Here is a 17,203-nt window from a genome sequence, read left to right on the forward strand (position 1 = left end):
GTGACAGGAGGGCTAGCTGCAAGGCCCGGAGTCCGCGGACCGGAGCAAGACCCGGAAGGTGGGCTCCGGACCGGACCCCAACAACTGGTCGATAACTGCGGGTGGTCCCAGGCCTGCGGGTTGTGGAGGTCAGAGAAGATCGAATGGTGGCAAGAACACTTCACTAATTGAGCTACAACGGTTGTGCACGAAGTAGTTTGGACTTGGATAAGTTTTGGCGCCCTTTCTTTATTTTCTTTTCCTTCATATATACTGTATCGTTATTAATCACTTAGTTCTAGTAATATCTATATTTAATCGCATATGGTGTACTGTCTGTTATTTGGCGGGGTGGGGACATCACACAGAATCCACACAAGTTGATTATCCAATTTGGCGGGGCCGAAGGCTGCTCCCCCAGCCGGAAGCGAGCTGAGCGAACCTATGGTGTGCCAGGGGGCTACACTTAGACAAACGTGTTCAGTGTCTACAACCCTTTCCATTAACAACCATTTTTAGCATCTATACCGCTATCCTTAGACAATCTTGTTCAGTATCTATAACCCTATCGTTAGAAAACCCTGTTCAGTGTCTATAACCCTATCCTTGGACAACCGTTTTCAGTGTCGGTAACCCTGTCATTTGACAACTATTTCCAGTGTCTATATCCCTACACTTAGAAAAAATTTTTCAATGTCTATAACCATATCCTTAGACTACTGTGTTCAGTGTCAATAACGGTATACTTAAACAACTGTCTTCAGTGTTTATTACCTTATCCTTAGACAACAGTGTTCAATGTCTATAACCCTATCCTTGGACAGCCGTGTTGAACTCTATAACCCTATCCTTATATATCTGTGTTCAGCGTCTATAACTCTCTCCTTAGACAACCCTATTCCGAGTCTCTAACCCCATCCTTGGACAAAAGAGTTCAGCGTCTATAACCTTATCCTTGGAGAACCGTGTTGAGTGTCCATAACCCCGTACTTAGACAACCATGTTCAGAGTCTATAACCCTATCCTTAGACAATAATGTTTATTGTCCATCACCGTATCCTTAGACAACCACGTTCAGCATCGATAACTCTATCCTCTATCCTTAGGCAACCATGTTCAGTGTCTGTAACGCTGTCATTTGACAACCGTTTCCATTGTCTATATCCCTATACTTAGACAAACTTCTTCAGTGTCTATAACCATATCCTTGGACAACCGTGTTCAGCATCAAAACGCTATAATTGAACAAACGTGTTGAGCATCTTTTAACCTATCCTGGGACATCCGTGTTCAGGACCCATGCTTGGACAACCATTGTCAGCTTCTATAACACTACCCTTGGACATCCATGTTCATTGTCTATAACCCTATCCTTGACCACCGTGTTCAGCGTCTATAGCCCTATCCTTAAAAACCACTGTTCAGGGTCCATAAACCCGTTCTTGGACAGATGTGTTCAGCATCTATGAACATTCCTTAGGCAACCATGTTCAGCAATTATAACCCTATCCATACCCAGCCATATTCAGCATCTATAACCCTATTCAGAGACAACCAGATACAGTGTCTATATCCCTCTCCTTAGACAGCCAGGTTGAGCATCTATAACCCTATCCGTAGACAACCATGTTTAGTACCTATAACACTATCTTTGGAAAACCATGTTATGTGTGTCTAACCCTATCCTTCGACAACCGTGTTAAGCGTCCATAACCCTATCCTTAGAAAAACGTGTTCAGTGTCTATAATCCTGCCCTTGGACAACTTTGTTCAGCATCTATAACCCTATCCTTAGACAACCGTGTTCGGAGTGTATAACCCTATCCTTAGACAACCGTGTTTAGAGTCTAGGATGCTATACATGGACAACATTAATACAAGGGTTAATGTTCAGTGTCTATAAACCTGCCATTCCACAACCGTGTTCAGCATCTTTATCTCTTACGTTAGACAAACGTGTGAAGCATCTAAAACCCTATCCTTAGACATCCTTGTACAGTGTCACTAACCCTATCCCTGGACAACTCTATTCCGAGTATCTAACCCCCTCCTTGGACATAAGTGTTCAGCGTCTATGACCCTATCCTTGGAGAACTGTGCTGAGTGTCAATAACCCTATCCTTAGACAAAAATGTTCAGTGTCATCAGCATATCCTTAGGCAACCACGTTCAATGTCTATAAACCTACCCGTACACAGCCATATTCAGCATCTATAACCCTATCCCGAGACAACCAGATACAGTGTCTATAACCCCATCCCTAGACAGCCATGTTGAGCGTCTATAACACAATCCTTAGACAACCAGGTTCAGCGTCTATAACCTTATCCTTAGACAACCGTGTTAAACGTCCATAACCCTATCATTAAAAAGCACTGTTCAGCATCTATAACCCTATCCTTAGACAGCCGTGTTCAGTGTCTATAACGATATCCTTAGACAACCATGTTCAGTGTCATTTGACCCTGTCATTTGATAACCATTTCCAGTGTCTATATCCCTATACCTAAACAAACATCTTCAGTGTCAATAACCGTATTCTAAGACTAAGGAGCTGGTGGTGGACCTGAGGAGGATTAAGGCACCGGTGACACCTGTTTCCATCCAAGGGGTCAGTGTGGACATGGCGGAGGATTACAATTACCTGGGGATACGAATTGACAATAAACTGGACTGGTCAAAGAACACTGACGCTGTCTACAAGAGGCAGAGCCATTTCTATTTCTTGAGGAGACTGAGGTCCTTTAACATCTGTCGGACGATGCTGAGGATGTTCTACGAGTCTGTGGTGGCCAGTGCTATCATGTTTGCTGTTGTGTGCTGGGGCAGCAGGCTGAGGGTAGCAGACACCAACAGAATCAAAAAACTCATTCGTAAGGCCAGTGATGTTATGGGGGTGGAACTGGACTCTCTGACGGTGGTGTCTGAAAAGAGGATGCTGTCCAAGTTGCGTGCCATCTTGGACAATGACTCCCATCCACTCCATTATGTACTGGTTAGGCACAGGAGTACATTCAGCCAGAGACTCATTCCACCGAGATGCAACACTCAGCAGCATAGGAAGTCATTCCTACCTGTGGCCATCAAACTTTACAACTCCTCCCTCGGAGTGTCAGACACTCTGAGCCAATAGGCTGGTCGTGGACTTATTTCCACTTGACATGATTAACTTATTATTACTTAATTATTTATGGTTTTATATTGCAATATTTCTTCACTATTCTTGGTGTGGCTGTAATGAAACCCAATTTCACTCGGAATCATTAAAGTATGTCTTTCTGTCCATTAGAGAAGTATGTCTGTCTGTCTGTCCGTCTTCAGTGTCCATAACGTTATCCTTAGACAATAGTGTTCAATGTCTATGAGCTTAAACTTGGACATCCGTCTTCAGCGTCATTAACCCTATATGTAGACAATCATATTCCGAGTCTATAACCCCATCCCTGGACAAAAATGTTCAGAGTCGATAACCCTATCCGTAGAGAACTGTGTTTAGTGTCATAACCCTGTCCTTAGACAACAGTGTTCAGAGTCTATAACCCTATCCGTTGACATCCATATTCAGCGTCCATAACCATATCCTGAGACAAACTTGTATAACGCTATTTTATAACCCCATCTTTGGAGAACCGTGTTATGTGTGTCTAACCCTATCCTTGGACAACCATGTTCAGCGTCTATAACCCTATCCTTAGACAACCATGTTCAGAGTCTGTAAACCTGTCATTTGACAACCATTTCCAGTGTCTATATCCCTATACTTTCAAACATCCCTAGACAAACATCTTCAGTGTCTATAACCATATCCTTAGACTACTGTCTTCTGTGTCAATAACCGTATCCTTAAACAACCGTCTTCAGAGTCCATAAAGTTATCCTTAGACAACAGTGTTCAATGTCTATAAACTTATCCTTGGACAACCGTTTTAAGCGTCTATTACCCCATCATTAGACATCCCTGTTTAGCGTCATTAACCCGAAACGAAGACAACCCTATTCCGAGTCTATAACCCATCCCCGGACAAAAGCGTTCAGCGTCTATAACCCTATCTGTAGAGAACCGTGTTGAGTGTCCATAACCCTGTCCTTAGACAACAGTTTTCAGAGTCTATAGCCCTATCCGTTGACATCCATATTCAGCGTCCATAACCATATCCTTAGACAACCATGCTCAGCATCTTTAACTCTACCATTAGACAAACGTGTATAGCATCTACAACCCTATCCTTAGGCATCCCTGTACAGTATCTATAACTCTATCCCTAGACGACCCTATTCTGAGTCTCTAACCCGCTACTTGGACATAAGTGTTCAGCATCCATAACCCTATCCTCAGAGAACCGTGTTGAGTATCCATAACCCTATTCTTAGACAACCACGTTCAACATCTACAACCATATCCATATACAGCCATATTCAGCATCTATAACCCTATTCTGAGACAACCAGATACAGTATCTATATCCCTATCCCTAGACAGCCATGTTGAGCATCTATAACACAATGCTCAGACAACCAGGTTCAGTGTGTAAAACCTTATCCTCAGACAACCGTGTTAAGCGTCCATAACCCTATCATTAGAAAACACTGTTCAATGTCTATCACCCTATCCTTGGACAACAATGTTTAGTCTCCATCTTTAAACAATGTCTATCAGCTTCTTGACCCTATCCTTACACAACCATGTTCAGTGTCTGTAACCCTGTCATTTGACAACCATTTCCAGAGCCTATATCCCTATATTTAGACAAACTTCTTCAGTGTCTGTAACCATGTCCTTCGACCACTCTGTTCAGTGTCAACAACCGTATCCTTAAACAACTGTCTTCAGTGTCTATAATGCTATCCTTAGACAACAGTGTTCAATGTCTATAACCCTACCCTTGGACAGCCGTGTTCAGCGTCTGTATCCCTATATTCGGACAAACATGTTAAGTATTATTTACCCCATCCTGGGACATCTGTGTTCAGTGTTTATAAACACATGCTTGGACAACCATTTTCAGCGTCTATAACACTATCCTTGGACAATCGTGTTCAGTGTCCATAACCCTATACTTAGTCAACGGTATTCAGCATCTATAACACTACCTATAGACAACTGTGTACAGTGTCCCTTATCCTATCCAGAGACATACCTGTTCACAGTCGATAACCCTATCATTGACAGCGGTGTTCAGTGTCCATAACCCTATGTTTAGACAACTGTTCTCAGTGCCTATAACCCTATCCTTCGACAACCTTGTTTAGTCTCCAGAACCCTATCTGTAAACAACCATTTTTAGTCTCCATAACCCTATCTTTAAACAAGAGTGTTCAGCATCTTAAACCTATCCTTAGGCAACCGTGTTTAGCATCTAGAACGCTATACTTGGACAACAGTGTTTAGTGTTTATAAACCTACCCTGGGACAACTGAGTTCAGCATCTATAACCCTATCTTTTGAGAACCATGTTCAGTGTATATAACCGTATCCTTAGACAACCACGTTAGACAAACTTGTGCAGCGTCTATAACCCTATCCTTACACAACCACGTTCAGTGTCTATAACCATATCCTTAGACAACCATGTTCAGTGGCTGTAATCCTGTCATTTGACAACCATTTCCAGTGTCTATATCCCTATACTTACAAGCATCCCTAGACAAACATCTTCAGTGTCTATAACCATATCCTTAAACTACTGTCTTCTGTGTCAATAACCATTTCCTTAAACAACCATCTTCAGTGTCCATAATGTTCAATATCTATAACCTTATCCTTAGATAACTGCTTTAAGCGTCTATTATCCCATCATTAGACATCCGTGTTGAGCGTCATTAACCCTATACAACCCTATTCCGAGTCTATAACCCCATTCTTGGACAAAAATGTTCAGCGTTTATTACCCTACCCTAAGAGAACCGTGTGGAGTGTCCATTATCCTGTCCTTAGACAACCATGTTCAGAGTCTATAACCCTATCCGTTGACATCCATATTCAGTGTTCATAACCCTATCCTTAGACAACCATATACAGTGTGTCTATATCCCTATCATTACACAGCCGTGTTGCTCCTCTATAACACTATCCCTATACATCCGTGTTCAGCATCTATAACTCCATCGCCGAATCCAGAGACAACCATGTTCATCGTCTATAACCCTATCCATACACAGACATATTCAGCGCATATAACCATATCCAGAGACAACCAGACACAGTTTATATATCCCTAACCTTAGACAGGCATGTGGAGCGTCTATAACACAATCCCTGGTGTCATGGATTATTGATTACCTGACTGGCAGACCACAGTACATGCACTTGCAGCACTGTGTGTCAGACAGAGTGGTCAGCAGCACTGGGGCTCCATAGGGTTCTGTTCTGTCTCCTTTTCTCTTCAACAGCTACACCTCGGACTTCAACTACTGCACAGAGTCTTGCCATCTTCAGAAGTTTTCTGATGACTCTGCCATAGTTGGATGCATCAGCAAGGAGGATGAGGCTGAGTACAGGGCTACGGTGGGAAACTTAGTCATATGGTGCGAGCAGAATCATCTGCAGCTTAATGTGAAAAAGACTAAAGAGCTGGTGGTGGACCTGAGGAGGATTAAGGCACTGGTGACACCTTTTTCCATCCAAGGGGTCAGTGTGGACATGGCGGAGGATTACAAATACCTGGGGATACGAGTGGACAATAAACTGGACTGGTCAAAGAACACTGAGGCTGTCTACAAGAAGGGTCAGAGCCGTCTCTATTTCCTGAGGAGACTGAGGTCCTTTAACATCTGCCGGACGATGCTGAGGATGTTCAACGAGTCTGTGGTGGCCAGTGCTATCATGTTTGCTGTTGTGTGCTGGGGCAGCAGGCTGAGAGTAGCAGATACCAACCGAATCAACAAACTCATTCGTAAGGTCAGTGATGTTGTGGGGGTGGAACTGGACTCTCTGATGGTGGTGTCTGAAAAGATGATGCTGTCCAAGTTGCATGCCATCTTGGTCAACGACTCCCATCCACTCCATAATGTACTGGTTAGGCAGAGGAGTACATTCAGCCAGAGACTCATTCCACCGAGATGTAACACTGAACGTCATAGGAAGTCATTCCTACCTGTGGCCATCAAACTTTACAACTCCTCCCTCAGAGTGTCAGACACCCTGAGCCAATCGGCGGATCCTGGACTTATTTTTTCCACTTAGCATGATTAACTTATTATTACTTAATTATTTATGGTTTTATATTGCAATATTTCTTCACTATTCTTGGTGGTGCGGCTATAATGAAACCCAATTTCCCTAGGGATCAATAAAGTATGTCTGTCTGTCTGTCTCAGACAACCATGTTCAGCGTGTATAACCTTATCCTTAAACAACCGTGTTCAGTGTCTATAACCTTATCCTGAGACAACCTTGTTCAATATCTATAACCCAATCCTTGCAGAACCGTATTATGTGTGTCTAACCTAATCCTTCAACAACCACTGTAAGCATCCATAACCCAATCCTCAGAAAACCCGGTTCAGTGTCTATAACTCTATTCTTGGACAACAATGTTTAGTCTCCATAACCCTATCCTTAGACAACCATGTTCAGTGTCTGTAACCATGTCATTTGACAACCATTTCAAGTGTCTATAACGCTATCCTTAGACAACAGTGTTCAATGTCTATAACTCTATCCTTGGACAGCCCTGTTCAGTGTCTGTAACCGTATATTTGGACAAATATGTTGAGCATCTTTTACCCCATCCTGGGATATCCGTGTTCAGTGTTTATAAACCCATGCTTGGACAACCATTTTCACCTTCTATAACACTACCCTTGGACAACCCTGTTCATCGTCTATAACCTATCCTTGACAACACTGTTTAGCGTCTATGACCCTATCCGTAGACAACAATCTTCAGCGTCCATAAACCCATTCTTGGACAAACGTGTTCAGCATCTATCAACATTCCTTAGGCAATTGTGTTCAGCATTTATGACCCTATCCTTACACAACCATGTTCAGCGTCTGTAACCATGTCATTTGACAACCATTTCAAGTGTCTTTAAACAACGCTATCTTTAAACAACAGTGTTCTGCGTCTTAACCCTATCCTTAGACAACCGTGTTCGGAGTGTATAACCCTATCCTTAGACAACCGTGTTAAGTGTCCATAACCCTATCGTTAGAAAACACCGTTCAGTGTCTATCACCCTATCGTTGCACAACAACACTTAGTCTCCATAACACTATCTTTAAACTACAGTGTTCAGCGTCTATGTCTGTAACGATATCCTTAGACAACCATGTTCAGTGTCTGTAACCCTGTCATTTGACAACCATTTCCAGTGTTTATCTCCCTATATTTAGACAAACATCTTCAGTGTCTATAACCATATCCTTAGACTACTGTCTTCAGTGTCAATAACCATATCCTAAGACTAAGGAGCTGGTGGTGGACCTGATGAGGGCTAAGGCACCGGTGACCCGTTTCCATCCAAGGGGTCAGTGTGGACATGGTGGAGGATTACAAATACAACCGTTTTCAGAGTCCATTACCCCATCATTAGACATCCGTCTACAGCGTCATTAACCCTACATTGTAGACAATCCTATTCTGAGTCAATAACCCCATCCCTGGACAAAAAAGTTCAGCGTCTATAACCCTATCCATAGAGAGCCGTGTTGAGTGTCCATAAGCCTGTCCTTAGACAACAGTGTTCAGAGTCTATAACCCTATCAGTTGACATCCATATTCAGTGTCCAGAATCATATCATTAGACAACCATATACAGTGTCCATATCTGTATCCTTAGACTGCCGTGTTGAGCCTCTGGAACCCTATCCTTATACATCCGTGTTCAGCATCTGTAACTCTATCCTTAGACAACCCTATTCCAAGTCCATAACCCCATTCTTGGACAAAAAAGTGTTCAGCGTCTATAACCCTATCTTTACAGAACCGTGTTGAGTGTCCATAACCCTATCCTTAGACTATAATGTTCACTGTCCATCACTGTATCCACATTCATCGTCTATAACCCTATCCATACACAGTCATATTCAGCGTCTATAACCCTATCCTGAGACAACCAGATACAGTGTCTATATCCCTAAGACAGCCATGTTGATCGTCTATAAAACAATCCTTAGAAAACAATGTTCAGCGTCTATAACCTTATCCTTAGTCAACAATGTCTGTAATCCTGTCATTTGACAACCATTTCCCTATCCTTACACAACCAAGTTCAGTGTCTATAACCCTATCCTTAGACAACCATGTTCAATGTCTGTAATCCTGTCATTTGACAACCATTTCCCTATCCTTACACAACCAAGTTCAGTGGCTATACCCCTATCCTTAGACAGCCGTGTTCAGTGTCTTGGCGGCCCAACCCCTCAGACTTCCCACCAATCGCTGCCTCTTCTCCTGCTCCGAGCCTGGCCACTCCTCTAACATCAGAGACCTGTGCTTGATCTAGGTTCATAGTCCACCTCCCCGTCCGTAGTAGGCTTAGCTCCCGAGAACACCCGCAGCTTCAGCCGTGGCCTCTCGGCCACTCCCACCAGGGAGTTAAGTGCGGCTGTCAGCTCCGAGGCCTCCACCGTCCCTAGGGGGCGGGGCCTAGCCACGCCTCCCTCCTCCAAACTCGCCCTTTACTAGTGACGGGCACCTCTCTGAGGGGAGGGGCCACCTCTAGCTCTAGCTCCTCCTCCGGTGTCTCGTCATCCTCATCCTCGGAGTCCCCACGGCCCCACCTCCCCCGGAACACTGACCGTCGCTGGCAGTTCCAACGTAATGACGTCAGCACTCGTACGAACCAACACCCAGCTAGACTCCACCTCTTTACCACTCCGTCTAGTTACAAATCCTACCTGCCCCGTACGTTTTACCAAGCTCAACCCCCGCACTAACGCATCTCCCGAAACTCGAAAATCCACTCCGCTCACTACACAGGCATGCTGCACCGGTACATCTTCCAACTCGCACCATTTAACAATCTTATCTCTGTCCATCTCCGCGATTCCACAGCCCCTGACAATCCAAATCCGGGACGAGTACCCCACAAATGTAACACTTACCCAACAGGCTGGTATATGTGTAGGGGAAAAGGAAATCCAGCCACTCACCAACCCCACCTCCCGCACACACAGGTGCTGTGGGAATCAAGTTTATGCCGCGGCGCACACACACAATATCAAACTCACGAGATACCGTTATAGGATATACTTTAAAGATTTTACTAGAACTAAATGAGTACTAACAATACAGTATATATGAAGGAAAAGAAAATAGAGTAAAAGGCGCCAACTTCTCAAAGTTCAGTCAGTTTAGTGCACATCGTTGGAGCTCAACCATCGAACCATTCGACCCCTCGTCACTTTCCTCCGACCTCCACGTTCTTGCACCTGGGACCACCTGGGTGGTCGACCAAGCACCACCTTCTTCGGCGTCTTCTTTCCGACTCCCGAAAAGACTGTGAAACAACCCCCTCCCAGACCCACAAGACAAAATAACAATTCTCTATGTAAAGGGGGTTTCTTATTGGTGTAAGGGGGGTTCCTTCTTTTTCTTTGTTACTGCGTATGTTAATCAAATGGCTTCTTTGTTTTCTTAAAAGTAGGAATGCTTCTTTGTTATGAGAGAGTGCTGGAAGCTTGTTTGCGTTAAAATTTACTGATAACGGGATTGTATTTATTTGTTATCCAATTGGGATTAATGTTATTTCTCTCTTCTGGGTCTGTAAACTAGTGTTGGTGGGCTTTTGGGCAGTCGGTGCGAGGGGGTGAGAAAGAGAGGACTCGATGCTGTAAGATGGGTGACGGAACAGACCCCGGGGGTGGGGGTGGGGGTGGGGGTCCGAGGCCAGGGTTGTCGGCGGGGAGAGGAGACGAAGGCAGACGGGTGCTGGAGGCGCTACTGGTGTCATGAACGGGGGCAGGATTGGACCCAAATGCAGGACGCAGACACTGAAGTACTAGGGGTAGGACAGGATGGGGATGCCATGGCATGCAAGGGGTAAAGGAGGCGGGGCTGGATCCCGGAGGTCAGGCGAGGCAGGAGGATCCCAGAGTTCGTGGCAGGCTGGGCCTCCTCATGGCGGGCTGCATGGATCGCGGGCGCAGGGCCACCTCCCAGGCGGAAAACACGGAGGCCTGGGCCAGTCCCGGACACCTGGGCAGGCGCGGGTCACAACCCTTAGGGAGCAATAGGTGGAAAGGGCAGAAACCCTCGCCGGCCAGCGGCAGTCCGGCCGGATCTGCCCGACGGAGGCAAGGGATCAGAAGGAAGCTGGGTCCAGGGTGAACAGCAGGACTACTGTGATACACCGGTAAATTGGGAAAGGCAACCAACAACGTGGCAGCGCGAGCAAGGCGGAACAGCGCACAGGAGAGAAGCAGGGGAACAAGACCAACCGGATAGAGCATATACAGAACAGGCCGGCATCCAGGGCAGAACAGGATTCCGAGCCAGCGGTCCAGGTACAGAGCGGGTTAAACCGGCTTCGGAGCAGGACGACCCCACAACTAGGCTCAGTCCCCGAGCCCCTTATAAACACCTGCCCCCTAATAGGCAACAGGTGTACCTCCTTAAGCCAAGATGATCCAATGGCTCCGAGTGACAGGAGGGCTAGCTGCAAGGCCCGGAGTCCGCGGACCAGAGCAAGACCCGGAAGGTGGGCTCCGGACCGGACCCCAACAACTGGTCGATAACTGCGGGTGGTCCCAGGTCTGCGGGTCGTGGAGGTCAGAGAAGATCGAATGGTGGCAAGAACACTTCACTAATTGAGCTACAACGGTTGTGCACGAAGTAGTTTGGACTTGAATAAGTTTTGGCGCCCTTTCTTTATTTTCTTTTCCTTAATATATACTGTATCGTTATTAATCACTTAGTTCTAGTAATATCTATATTTAATCGCATATGGTGTACTGTCTGTTATTTGGCGGGGTGGGGACATCACACAGAATCCACACAAATTGATTACCCAATTTGGCGGGACCGAAGGCTGCTCCCCCAGCCGGAAGCTCTGTGGAATTCTCTGCCACAGGAAACAGTTGAGGCCGGTTCATTGGCTATATTTAAGAGGAAGTTAGATATGGCCCTTGTGCCTAAAGGGATGGGGGGGGGGTATGGAGAGAAAGCAGGTACAGGGTTCTGAGTTGGATGATCAGCCATGATCATACTAAATGGCGGTGCAGGCTCGAAGGGCCGAATGGCCTTCTCCTGCACCTATTTTCTATGTTTCTATTGTTTTTACGGAATAAAAAGAAAAAAAAACAATATATATCATCCATAAGTTGAAAATATAACAAAGTTGAAGAAAAAAAAATTGGAAAACAAAAGAGAAATAAAAATATATTTTAAAAAACGCAACCATCCCACCATGAAAAAAAAAGCAGTCAATTCAGTTCATTACTTTCATCATCTTGAACATTATTCTCCAGGAACTTGCAGAAAATGTTCCACATTTCTCGTAATTTGTCAAGTTTGTTTTTTGTAATGTACCTTATCTTTTCCAGAGCAAGATAAGAAGTCATTCCTTTCAACCATTGTGAGAGTCCACTGGTTGATGGTTTCTTCCATGAATAGGCTATACAGCGTTTAACTTCCAAAAAACAAATGTGAAGCAGAGACCTTACATTTTTGGAGATTACAAAGTCATTTGGATAAATATTCAGAATACATAATTTAGGATTGAGGGGCAACTTTCTCCCAATAATCTGACTAATCAAATCCAGCACCTTCTTCCAGAAACAGATTATCCGGGGGCACTCCCACATACAATGAAACAAAGACCCCTTTTGATGGTTACATTTAATGCAAGTGTCTGGAATATTGGGGTTAAAATGATGCAATCTGACTGGAGTCAGATGTGTGGTTATCCATTTATATTGTAATAATTTAGACTGAGTGTTCACTGATTGGGTTTGAGCTAAGGAACAAGCTTCTGACCATTCTTTCAGAGATAGATTCTCATTCAAATCAATTCTCCTTGCTTGAAGTATGTTGTTCGATGACTCTTTGCATTTGCTTGCAAATAAATTGTATAGTACAGAAACATGTCCCCTAGCTTCAGATAAGTTCAGAGTGATGTCTTCTAGGGTAGATAAAGGAGGGAGTTTCAAACTGTTGCCTTGCCTGGACATAATAAAACTTCGCAACTGAAGGTATTTAAAAAAGTGTTTTGTTGGAATTCCATATGTGGCCTTGAGTTCTTCGAATGACATAAATGTATTGCCCTTATAAAGATCAGACACCTTTACTATGCCTCAGGTCGACCAAGTTTTAAAACCAGGGTCTGCTCTGCCGGGCCTAAAGCCATCATTACCAAAGATGGGGGTAAACTGGGATAATTGTGATGTCTCTCCCAAATATGCAACAGCATCATGCCAAATCATCACTGTATTTTTTAAAAAAGGATTTTAGTTTGTTTAATCAGTTTTATCTTATCTGCTGAATACAAATAAAGATCTAGAGGGATATTGATCGACTGGGATTCCATTGAGACCCAAGTAGGGGAGTGATCCTTAACAAAGTAGAACATTCCTGCTCTAATTTGGGCTGCCCAAAAATACCATATAAGATTTGGTAGCTGTAGGCCACCTCTATCATACAGCAAATATAATAGGAAAAGCCTGAGTCTTGGACGTCTATTATTCCAGATTAAGTTAGAAAAAACTTTCTTTAATAAATAAAAGAAAGATGATGGAGGAGAAAGTGGGATAGATTTAAAAAGGTACAGGAACTTCAGTAAAATTCAAGATGGCGGTGCGACGCAGCTTGCAGCGGCCACTCCAGAACTGATTATCTGTTATTTGTGAAGTGGGTGCCGTGTGCAATCATAATCGATTGAAAACGGACGTGGAAGCACGGAGAAACATCGGGAAATTCCAGGAAGACCTTCTTCGTTGCTGTTGCTGTGAGGTCCAGGACTCTGCTGGGAAGAACAGGCCCCCAGTCCTCGGGGTTGCGTTGCAGATGGCAGTCTTAATACGCTCGGCAGAGGATGGTGCTCGGAGAAGCTGTGCCGGGGGGGATGGTCATCAGCTCGGAGTCCTTTCGGTGTGTGCTGCGTCTGCGAGGCTGAGTCGGGCGACGCCTTGGAAGTCCATAGCAGGGGTACTCCCTTCTGCCGCCGGCGTGGGATGGCGAGTCTGTCGGGACCCTGGGGACTTGTGGAAACTGTGGTGATTTCTTTTGAACTTACAGTCCTTTAACATCTTGGACTATTTTTACTGTGCCCATAGTCTTTTTTTTAATCAATTATGCTATTGTTTGCACTGTTGTAACTATATGTTGTAATTATGTGGGTTTGTGCAGGTCTCGTAGCTTTAGTTTTTGGTCTTGTTTTTGTCTGGTTGATTTGGAGCTCCTTCCGGGGAACGTGCTAGACGGTAGCACGAGCAGCAGCCTCTCCGGACTCTGGACTGGGGATTGCCAAACGTTACGTGGATTTTCTGGTGTAGTCTGTTTTGTCATATGCTTTCGTGATATCATTCTGGGGGAACGTTGTCTCATATTTTTAACTGCATTGCATTTGTGGTTTCTAAATGACAATAATCTGAATCTGAAAAATTGACATTTTTAGAATGTTTATGCGTCCAATCAGAGATATAGGCAATTTCGACCATCTGTTTATACATAATCCACTCTCCCCTCCTACCCCTCCTCACAGCCCCCCACCCTGCTCTCGTGACTACACCCCTCCCACACCTGAAACCACCACGGTGGGCCTCACAGTTGAACAGGTGAGAAGACAGCTGAAACGTCCCACCCAAGCAAGGCTGCAGGCCCAGATGGTGTCAGCCCCAGGGTGCTCAAAGCCTGTGCCCTCCAGCTATGTGGATTACTTCACCATGTCTTCAACCTGAGCCTGAGTCTACAAAGGGTTCCTGTGCTGTGGAAGACGTCCTGCCTCGTTCCTGTACCGAAGACGCCGTGCCCCAGTGGCTCCAATGACTACAGACCGGTGGCATTGACCTCCCACATCATGAAGACCCTGGAGAGACTTGTTCCAGATCAGCTCCGGCCTATGGTTAGGCCACACTTAGACCCCTCCAGTTCGCCTACCAGCCCTGACTAGGAGTTGAGGATGCCATCGTCTACCTGCTGAACCGTGTCTACGCCCACCTGGACAAGCTGGCGAGCACTGTGAGGGTCATGTTTTTTGACTTCTCCAGTGCGTTCAACACCATCCACCCTGCTCTGCTGGGTGAGAAGCTGACAGTGATGCAGGTGGATGCTTCCCTGGTGTCATGGATTATTGATTACCTGACTGGCAGACCACAGTACGTGCAGCACTGGGGCTCCACAGGGGACTGTCCTGTCTCCCTTTCTCTTCACCATCTACACCTCGGACTTCAACTACAACACAGAATCTTGCCATCTTCAGAAGTTTTCTGATGACTCTGCCATAGTTGAATGCATCAGCAAGGGAGATGAGGCTGAGTACAGGGCTACGGTGGGAAACTTTGTCACATGGTGTGAGCAGAATCATCTGCAACTTAATGTGAAAAAGACTAAGGAGCTGGTGGTGGACCTGAGGAGGGCTAAGGTACCGGTCACCCCTGTTTCCATCCAAGGGGTCAGTGTGGACATGGTGGAGGATTACAAGTACCTTGGGATACGAATGGACAATAAATTGGACTGGTCAAAGAACACTGAGGCTGTCTACAAGAAGGGTCAGAGCCGTCTCTATTTCCAGAGGAGACTGAGGTCCTTTAACATCTGCCGGACGATGCTGAGGATGTTCTACGAGTCTGTGGTGGCCAGTGCTATCATGTTTGCTGTTGTGTGCTGGGGCAGCAGGCAGAGGGTAGCAGACACCAACAGAATCAACATACTCATTCGTAAGGCCAGTGATGTTGTGGGGTTGGAACTGGACTCTCTGACGGTGGTGTCTGAAAAGAGGATGCTGTCCAAGTTGCATGCCATCTTGAACAACGACTCCCATCCACTCCATAATGTACTGGTTAGGCACAGGAGTACATTCAGCCAGAGACTCATTCCACTGAGATGTAACACTGAGCGTCATAGGAAGTCATTCCTACCTGTGGCCATCAAACTTTACAACTCCTCCCTCGACGAAGGGTCTCGGCCCGAAACATCGACAGTGCTTCTCCTTATAGATGCTGCCTGGCCTGCTGTGTTCCACCAGCATTTCATGTGTGTTGTTGTTTTAATTTCCAGCATCTGCAGATTTCCTCGTGTCAACTCCTCCCTCGGAGTGTCAGACACCCTGAGCCAATAGGCAGGTCCTGGACTTATTTTTTCCACTTGTCATGATTAACTTATTATTATTTAATTATCTATGGTTCTATATTGCTATATTTCTTCATTATCCTTGGTGGTGTGGCTGTAACGAAACCCAATTTCCCTCGGGATCAATAAAGTATGTCTGTCTGTCTGTCTGTCTGTCTATAAGTTGAATAACTGAGTCTGTGAGAGGATTATAATTAGTTGGGATAATTTCATCAATAGTAGGAGTGATTTTAACACCCAAATAAGTAAAACCCTGTACTGACACCATGAATGGAATTTGAAATGAGGGATTGAGTCTCTCATCTTTATCCATGAATAATATTACAGATATATTGTTGTTTATTTTGTAGCCTGCAAAAGTACCAAAAGTACTTATCAAGTCAGTTAAGGCAGGTAATGTTTGTTTCAAGTTAGAACAAAACAAAATTATGTCATCCGCGTACAGGGCTATGCAATGTTCTACATCTCCTATAGTTATTCCTCCTATTGTAGCCCCTTTTCAAATTGCCATAGCATGCGGCTCAATGGCCAAGATAAACAGGAGGGGAGATGGGGACAGCCCTGTCTTGTTCCCCTTTGGAGTTTGAAAGGTGCCGAAAAAAGCCCATTAGTTAAAATTTCAGCCTGTGGGTTAGAATAAAGAAGCTGTATCCATTGTAAAAATTTCCCCCCATACCGAATCTTTCTAAAACTTTAAACAAATATTGCCATTCCACTCTGTCAAAAGCTTTCTCGGCATCCAGTGACAGAATAGCACTATCAGAGCTTCCAGACTTTTCATAGAGTATATTAAGCACTCTTTGGATGGTGTGGAAGCCCTGTCTTCCCTTAACAAAACCATTTTGGCAAGAGTGGCTCCAGCCTCCTAGCTAATACCTTACAAAGAATTTTGAGATCATTATTTAGAAGTGAAATTGGTCTATAAGATCCACATAGGGACGGTGATTTTCCAGGTTTTAGTAGTAGTGTAATTACTGCCATATTAAGAGAGG

The sequence above is a fragment of the Hemitrygon akajei genome, chromosome 29 (assembly GCF_048418815.1).
Source record: "Hemitrygon akajei chromosome 29, sHemAka1.3, whole genome shotgun sequence".
Taxonomy (NCBI): Eukaryota; Metazoa; Chordata; class Chondrichthyes; order Myliobatiformes; family Dasyatidae; genus Hemitrygon; species Hemitrygon akajei.